This window comes from Suncus etruscus, chromosome 10 (assembly GCF_024139225.1).
Source record: "Suncus etruscus isolate mSunEtr1 chromosome 10, mSunEtr1.pri.cur, whole genome shotgun sequence".
In the NCBI taxonomy this organism is placed as follows: domain Eukaryota; kingdom Metazoa; phylum Chordata; class Mammalia; order Eulipotyphla; family Soricidae; genus Suncus; species Suncus etruscus.
Genome location: NC_064857.1, coordinates 17,308,754 through 17,317,432, shown reverse-complemented (window position 1 = coordinate 17,317,432; position 8,679 = coordinate 17,308,754). Strand labels below are relative to the sequence as shown.

The 8,679-nt window shown below is 40.2% G+C and overlaps 1 pseudogene; it reads right to left on the bottom strand.

The window, feature by feature from the left end:
• Positions 1 to 565: 565 nt before the first annotated feature.
• On the bottom strand, positions 566 to 2,906 carry LOC126020858 (set1/Ash2 histone methyltransferase complex subunit ASH2-like; annotated as a pseudogene).
• Between the last annotated feature and the right edge of the window lie 5,773 nt (positions 2,907 to 8,679).

Here is an 8,679-nt window from a genome sequence, read left to right as displayed (position 1 = left end):
TGAGGGCAGGGTTTGACTAGGCCCACCTGGCCTGGAACTTGCTCAAAGCCCTTTTGTGCAGGATACTTCAGAAAACATCTGCAACATTTCAAACTTCCATTTCTGCCTGTTTCCCCTAGAAATTCCAGGTCAGCAAACACTGCTTGGGATTCCCGGGGACAGCACCCCAGCCCATGGCAGCCATAGGGTAGCGGTAAGTGAGATCCTTTGGAGGAAACTAGAAGCATGGTACAAAATTAATGAAGGGGCCAGAGAGATAGCACAGTGGTAGGGCGTTTGCCTTACATGTGGCTGGCCCGGGAGGGACTCGATTCAATTCCCAGCATCCCATATAGTCTCCCAAGCCTGCCAGGAGCAATTTCTGAGCGCAGAGCCAGGAGTAAGCCCTGAGCACAGCCAGGTGTGGTCCCAAAACCAATCCAATCGATCAATAGTTAAAAAAAAGTTAATGGAAACTGTACAACTCTTGTACAGTGAGATGGCGGCAAAGTACACACCCTTAAAGATATCTAGATATCTTTGTAAATCACATCTTGGCTGATACCATATTTTATAAAATATTATCTCACTTTTCTGCTTTATCCACAAAGTCTTTTCCTTCCTCTTGCACTTTATCAAAGCTTTACCTTTGTAAGTATAAGGCAGTGACTTGGCAGTCTCTGTGTCTTCAGGAAGATTGACATAAAAAGTCCCAGGACAGGGGCCAGAGCAGTGGCACAGGTGGTAGGGCATTTACCTTGCACTCACTGATTTAGAACAGACTAAGATTTGACCACCCCCCCCCCATGCATCCCATAAGGTCCCCTAAGCCAGGAGCAATTTCTGAGTGCAGAGCCAACAGTAACCCCTGAGCGTCACCAGGTATGGCCCAAAACAAAAATCAAACCAACAAACAAACAAATCCCAGGACATCTCCCGACTTATAGTCAAATGAGTAGTGTTTTCCAACAGTGTTTGTCTGATGAAACTTGGTCTCTTTTTGGCTCCACCAAGAATAGCTAAATTTATCACCTAAAGAACCTAAAGGAGCCTGAAGATTACTTAACTGCTGGGACCAACCAAGTTAGGCAGCCATCTGGTGGCATCTCATCCACAGTGATTTCAAAATATCAGATGCCTTTTCATATGCTAGGAAAAACCCAAGCCATCAAGTAGTCCTTCTCTCCAGCCACATTATCCTGTCATCAGAATTATTTAAGGGAAGCTCCATCATACAGGGCTAACAAAACCCATTCATATAAGCAGGCTCTGTAGAGATGAACAGAAATAGGTTTTCAAGGTGCTGGAGAGATAGCATGGAGGTAGGGCATTTGCCTTGCATGCAGAAGGATGGTGGTTCGAATCCCAGCATCACATATAGTCCCCCGAGCCTGCCAGGGCCGATTTCTGAGCGTAAAGCCAGAAGTAACCTCTGAGCGCTGCCGGGTGTGACCCCAAAACCAAACAGAAACAAAACAAACAAAAAAAAAATAGGTTTTCAAGCTTCTCAACTAGAATATACCAATAGCCATTCTAGTTGTTTTTTTTTTCAATAATCTTTATTTAAGCACCATGATTACAAACATGTTTGTTGTTGGGTTTCAATTATAAAAAAAGAACACCCCTTTTACCAGTGCAACCTTCCCGCCACCAATGCCCCTATATTCGAGACAGGCATTCTATTTTTCTCACTCACTACCATTGTCATGATAGTTGTTAGTTAATTATTTCTCTAATTGCACTCACCACTCTTTGTGGTAAGCTTCATATCATGGGCTGGTCCTTCCAGCCCTCATCTCTATTGTCTCTGGGTGTTATTACCATACTGTCTTTTATTTGTCTTAAATTCCACAGATGAGTGAGACTATTCTGTGTCTATCTCTCTTCCTCTGACTTATTTCATTCAGTATAATATTCTCCATGTCTATCCAGGTATAGGAAAATTTCATGACTTCATTTCTCCTGGTAGCTGCATAGTATTCCATTGTGTATATGTACCATAGTTTCTTTAGCCACTTATCTGTTGTTGGGCATCTGGTTTGTTTCCAGATTCTGGCTATTGTAAATAGCGCTGCAAAGAATGTAGGCATTCAGAAGGCATTTTTTGTATTGTGTTTTTGTGTTCCTAGGGTATAGCCTTGTTAAATGGGTGTTCAATGAAGGGGAAAGTGCTTGGCAAAAAGCTAAAAACCATTCTGGGCCTTCTTTGTGGTCCTGTGGTTCCTCCATCCTGATCAGTGTGCTTTGCTTCTCTTTCTTTTCCACTGCTTCCTGTTGTAATTCCCCCATTTAGATTTCTGCCTGTAGACATGGCATTGATTGGTTTGTGATTGTCATAAGCAGGACCAATGTTATTAAGATCCTGATCCAGAATCCAAATTTTGGATAATCTTTTGGGGCCTTACTCCTTAGATCAGGATGCTCCTTTAGCAAGAAAACATCTCTTGCCTTACTCATTGCTTGTTAAATTTCTCGGGCTATCTAAAGCAGGGTCACCCTCCAACGTTTTAAACATATTAGATAACTCTGCATTTGGGATTACCAAATAACTCATCCTCCATCCCTCCATCAGTCAATTTCTTCAGGGGTTGACTTGCAACAATTGCTTTAACAAAGTTATTTGGTTAAGTCATTTTCCCAGGACACTGTCTGGTTGTCATGCAGTCTCAGTAAATAAATGGTACAAAATCCTTATCTTTGGAAAATGTGGTGTGTGAATGTTCACCCTGTGTTCAAGACTGCCATGTCAGGTTGGTCAAAACACTAAGGCACATTTCCTCCAAGTTTGCTTGCTCTCAGAGGAAATAGGTCTTCCCACTATGATGGCTCACATTGCAATGAAAATTATAGTTGGTCATGAAGGGCAGACAGGATCTTAGGATCTTCTCCAACTGCTGACCATTGTCCTCATCTGCCTGACTCTCCATTGCTGAGTATCCAGTGGGGATCGGTTGTATCCCCAGAAATTTCTAGGGTATCTTTTCCATCAGTAAATTTTGTCTCCAAACCACTACTTCCATCGACCACATTTGCATTCCCCAAGCCTTATCTGCTGTAGTATTCCAACTACAGTTACATTCTTATTGCATGAGTAACTGTTTGCTATTTCCCATAAAGAATGAAGTTTTCAAGAAAGATCTACAGCTCAAATTCCTAGTCCCAGTTATTCATGATTTATGTTTTAGTTATAGTCTGGCATAAATTAGCCAAGTGATCTTGAGCAAATTATAATATTCAACTGGTTCGTGTTTTAGGTAGGATAACTAAAAAAGTTTTGCTTTTCTTGGTCATCCCATATCTAGAGTTGCTTTGAGGGATTTCAATTGGCCAAATCAATTCTTGTTTTCTTTTTTTTTTTGGTTTTTGGCCACACCCGGCGGGGCGGTGCTCAGGGGTTACTCCTGGCTGTCTGCTCAGAAATAGCTCCTGGCAGGCATGGGGGACCATATGGGACAGCGGGATTCGAACCAACCACCTTTGGTCCTGGATCGGCTGCTTGCAAGGCAAACGCCGCTGTGCTATCTCTCCGGGCCCTCAATTCTTGTTTTCTAACTAAATTGTCAGAACTGAGATTTTATGACACTTCCAGACAAGGAGTTAATTAGAATGAGAGGAGAAGACAGAAAGGACTGTTTGCAATTATTTCTTTCTTGACCAGAATATGAATATTCTTTCTCTCAGGTTCAGTGTCCATCTCAACATAGGTACTCAATAAATAAGTAAATATTTGTTGAACTAAGAAGTCGTTCTCTTCTTATAAAAGTAGGGTTGGGTATCATGATAACTAAATTATTACCAAGTAGACAATTCTATTTTTTCTTTGGTTTTGGGATCGCTCCTGGCTTGGTGGACCATATAGGATGTGGGAGGATCAAACCACGGTCTGTCCTAGGTTAGCGCATGCAAGGCAAACGCCCTACTGCTTGTACCACCACTTTAATTCAATACTTCTATATTTTTATGGAGAAATTAAGAGGCTAGTTTGTCAAATAATGACTACTTGGAGAACAGTAAGCTCTGTCTTAGTGTAAAACTAGGTTTCTCAAGCTGCAATATGTTTCTGAAGCAGCAATATGTTGAAATTACGTGGAAACATGGGCTCATTGTAAGTCTCAGTTTTCCTAGGGAAGTCAATAAAATTATTATTTGAAGGCATGCCAGGTGTGAACTGGAAGCACAGAACTGCCTAGCCAGGTAAGTGTTAGATAGAGTGACTAAAGGCCTGCTGAACCTTCCTTGGAAACCCTTCCCCCAATATATTATTTTTATATTAAAACAAAAATGTATGCTGTAAAGTGGAATGCAAAATTACCATGACTGAAAACTAAGAAATAAGAGGTTTTGCGAAATAGTACAAGAGACATTTCAGAGAACTAATCAGAGATCATGTCTTCACACTATAAGCTGTTTATTTAATTTTGCATTTTTTGGTGGAAGCCTCCCAGTCATGTTCAGGCCACATTCAGAGTTGCTCTGAAGGGTCATACAAAACTAAGGATAAAATGTGACTCTTAGGGGCCAGAGCAGTGGTGCAGTAGTAGGGCGTTTGCCTTGCACACAGCTGACCCAGGATAGACCTTGGTTGGAACCCCTGGCGTCACATTCTGAAGATCCTCTTCAGTATATATGTATATGTATATATGTATTCCATATATACATATACGTGTCTATATACATGTATTTATATGTGTAGTATATATACATATATATACAATATTCCATTGGGTATATGTATAGACATTATATACATATATGTATATACATATACATATATGTGTGTATATAGAGAGAAAGTCTATATATAGACTATCGTATGTACCTAAATTTATTCTTATGCAGTAAAGTGAACTTGAACTAGAAACTAGTTAACTAAATTTTTTCTTGAATATCACTTGAAAAGTGGTTACCAAAATCTGTCTGTTGGGTGCATTTTAATTACTACTGTATTACATTACATGAAGGCAAAAATGATTAGCATTAAAAAGACATTATTTGATCCTTTATATGATATTTTCCACATAACAATTTTTAAAAGGTCATCTACATGGTACATATTTGAACTCCAAAGAGATGTGATTTTTGGGCAGGAGAAATAGCACAGCAGTAAGACATTTGCCTTGCAAGCAGCTGACCCAGGACAGACCTGGGTTCAATTCCTGGCATCCTATATGGTCCCCTGAGCCTGCCAGGAGTAATTTCTGAGCCCAGAGCCAGGAGTAACCCCTGAGCATTGCCAGTTGTGGCTCCCAAACCTAAAAACAAAACAAAGAGATGTAAATCTTTTTTTTTTTTTTTTTGGTTTTGGGTCACACCCAGCAGTGCTCAGGGGTCACTCCTGGCTCTACACTCAGAACCACTCCTGGCAGACTCTGGGGACCATATGGGACTCCAGGAACCACCGTCCTTGTGCATGCAAAGCAAATGCCCTACCCCTACGCTATCTCTCTGGCCCCAAGAAATGTGCTTTCTATGATTATTTTTCACTAATTAAGGCACTGTTCTCTTTTTTTAGAAAGATGTTAACAGGACCAATACATCTACTTTTGACTGGATTCTTCACAGAATACTTGGAAATTTGAGCCCTGCTTCAACCCAACCAAATCATAAATTTCCGATTTAAAAAAGAAGCCTTCTAAGATGTAGTTTGTTTGTTTGTTTGTTTTTGGGTCACACCCGGAAGTGCTCAGAGGTTATTCCTGGCTCCAGGCTCAGAAATTGCTCCTGGCAGGCACGGAGGACCATATGAGACGCCGGGATTCAAACCAATGACCTTCTGCATGAAAGGCAAACACTTTACCTCCATGCTATCTCTCCAGCCCCTTATCCTAATTCTTAAGATTTCACTATTTTGAATTTGTTGTCATATGAAAATTGTATCACATGAAACTTTAAAGCTATTTTTCTGATTGTCTTCTCCCCTATGCCACATAATGGAAGGTGGGAGGAGAATGGTGGTCCTATTTATCCTTAAGCATGAATTAGCTCATCGAGGAATAAACACTATCATTTGGAAAGAAATCATGGAGAATGTGGTTTGTTTTTATCGTTTTAAAGAAATTTGATATTATGCATTAAGTGCCTCCAATTTTCTTTTTCAGTAGCCTAAACTTTGTATTATTCCCTTATTGTATTCTTTGAATTTCTAAGGCCTCTAAACAAATGGGTAGAAAGTACACAAATACAAAAGAACCCAAATCCTTTTTTTGTGTCTGAATACAATACCAGCTCCCAGTCCAATTACATCACACAGAGATTCCTGTACTCTCTTAGGTGCAAAAGGAACATAACCATGTTTCTTAACTTGCACTTAGATATATAAGGAACCTTGAACTGCATTTTAAGGAACTCCCTAAGAAACCAGACTCAATTTCTAGTGAGATATTTCCTTTGAAAAGTTCAAATCTTTGTTGAAATTGCATTCCTAATTTCTAGCTCTTTGATTATATTCAGAATCTCAGCGTGCCTTCCATACATTTTTTCCTTTTGTTAAAGTAAGTTGTTGCTTTTTTAAATGGAATCACCATGAAATACAGTTACAAAGCTGTTCATGATTGAATTTCAGTCATATAATATCCAATACTGGTTCCTTCACCAGTGCACATTTCCTGCCACCAATGTCTCCACTCTCCTTCATACCTTAACGCCTGCATTTCTCCGAAGTCCCACCTTTATGGCAGACTCTTCTCTTTTTTTGTGTCCCTCCTCTCTTCACCCCTCCCTTCTCCTCCCCTCCCCTTCTCTTCCCTCCTCTCCTCACCCCCTCTCCTCTTCCCTTCTCTTCTCCCCTTCCCCTCCCCTCTCCACCTCCCCTCCCCTCCCCTCCCTTCATCTCTTCCCTTCTCTTCCCCTCCATTCCTCTCCTCTCCTCTTCTCTCTGCCCCTCTTTCTCGCTCACTTTCTCAGTCTTCCCCCCTTTTTTTTCTTTAGACACCAAGGTCTGCAATATTGTTACTAAAGGGGCATCATGCATCCCTTCATCTCCTTTCAGCACCCAGTTCTTGTCCAGAGTGATCATTTAGTCCATACATTTTTTTTTTTTATTTTTGAGTCACACCTGGCAGCGCTCAGGGGTTACTCCTGGCTCTACACTCAGAAATCGCTCCTGGCAGGTTCAGGGGACCATATGGGATGCCGGGATTCGAACCATAGTCTTTCTGCATGCAAGGCAAATGCCCTACCTCCATGCTATCTCTCTAGCCCCAGTCCACACATTTTTAGATGCCAAGTACTTGTGTGCACCAAGACCTTGGAATAAATAAACCAGTACAAGAAAAATGGAATCTGACTCTTTCAAGAAGTCACGTAGAGGAAAATCAGCTTTATGAAATATTGGTCTGGCTCTGAAACAAGCTCCTTCTCTTTTTACTGCTGATACTTATGAGAGCAAGTTAACATTAAGCTTTAGCTTCCATGTCTGTAAAATAAAATTATAAGTATTTATAACTTTTTTATATCTTTATTTAAGCACCATGATTACAAACATGTTTGTAGTTGGGTTTTAGTCATTAAAAAAAAAACCCTGCATTCACCAGTACAACATTCCCACCACCAATAACTCCATCTCCCTCCTTCCCCACCCTGCCTGTATTCAAGACAGGCATTCTATATCTCTCACTCACTACCATTGTCATGATAGTTGTTAGTGTAGTTATTTCTCTAAATGCACCCAACACTCTTTTAGAGAGCTTCATATAGGGAGCTGGTCCTTCCAGTCCTCATCTCTATTGTCTCTGGGCATCATTACAAGAATGTCTTTTATTTTTCTAAAAATCTATAGATGAGTGAGACTATTCTGTGTCTTCCTCTGACTTATTTCACTCGGCATAATAGTTTCCATGTTCAAACATGTATAGAAAAATTTCATGACTTTATCTCTCCTGATGAATTGTGTATATGTACCAATTTCTTTAGCCATTCATCTGTTGAAGGGCATCTTGGTTGTTTCCAGATTCTGGCTATTGTAAATAGCACTGAAATGAATATAGGTGTGAGGTATTTATAACTTATTAAGTATTATTTTATTACTTACTAACTATTAAATAATAATTCAGTCTCAGGATTATATAAATATTAACCAAATTTAGTTATGTACCTATAACAGAAAGACTGCTAAAAGGAATATGATTACCTCCAATTATCAATGCCTAGAATTAGAATATATGTCTCTGAAATAGAAAGAGACTAATATAACTATAGTTAGCAGAGCAAGAAGAAAATTTGGGTGAGTTTTGAATAAACACCACCTACTAGGGAAAAACACATTTTATTTTTCAAATGGCTACATATCTGTGTTATTTTTTTTTTTTTTTTTTTTGGTTTTTGGGCCACACCTGGTAACGCTCAGGGGTTACTCCTGGCTATGTGCTCAGAAGTTGCTCCTGGCTTGGGGGACCATATGGGACACCGGGGGATCGAACCGCGGTCCGCCCAAGGCTAGCGCAGGCAAGGCAGGCACCTTACCTTTAGCGCCACCGCCCGGCCCCTGTGTTATTTTTTTTAAGCAAGGATACCTTTGTATTATCAAATCTGTTCATGTTACTTTGTGCTTGTTATTTTAGCATAAGTTATGAGTTCCCCCCCCCTTTTAAATTCTATGTCAGATGAAAATATTCCTCCTTTTGTATGTTTTTGTTTGTTGTGGGGTCATACTTGGTAGTGGTAGTTACTCCTGGAGGTGCTTAGGGGACTATAGGATGCTGA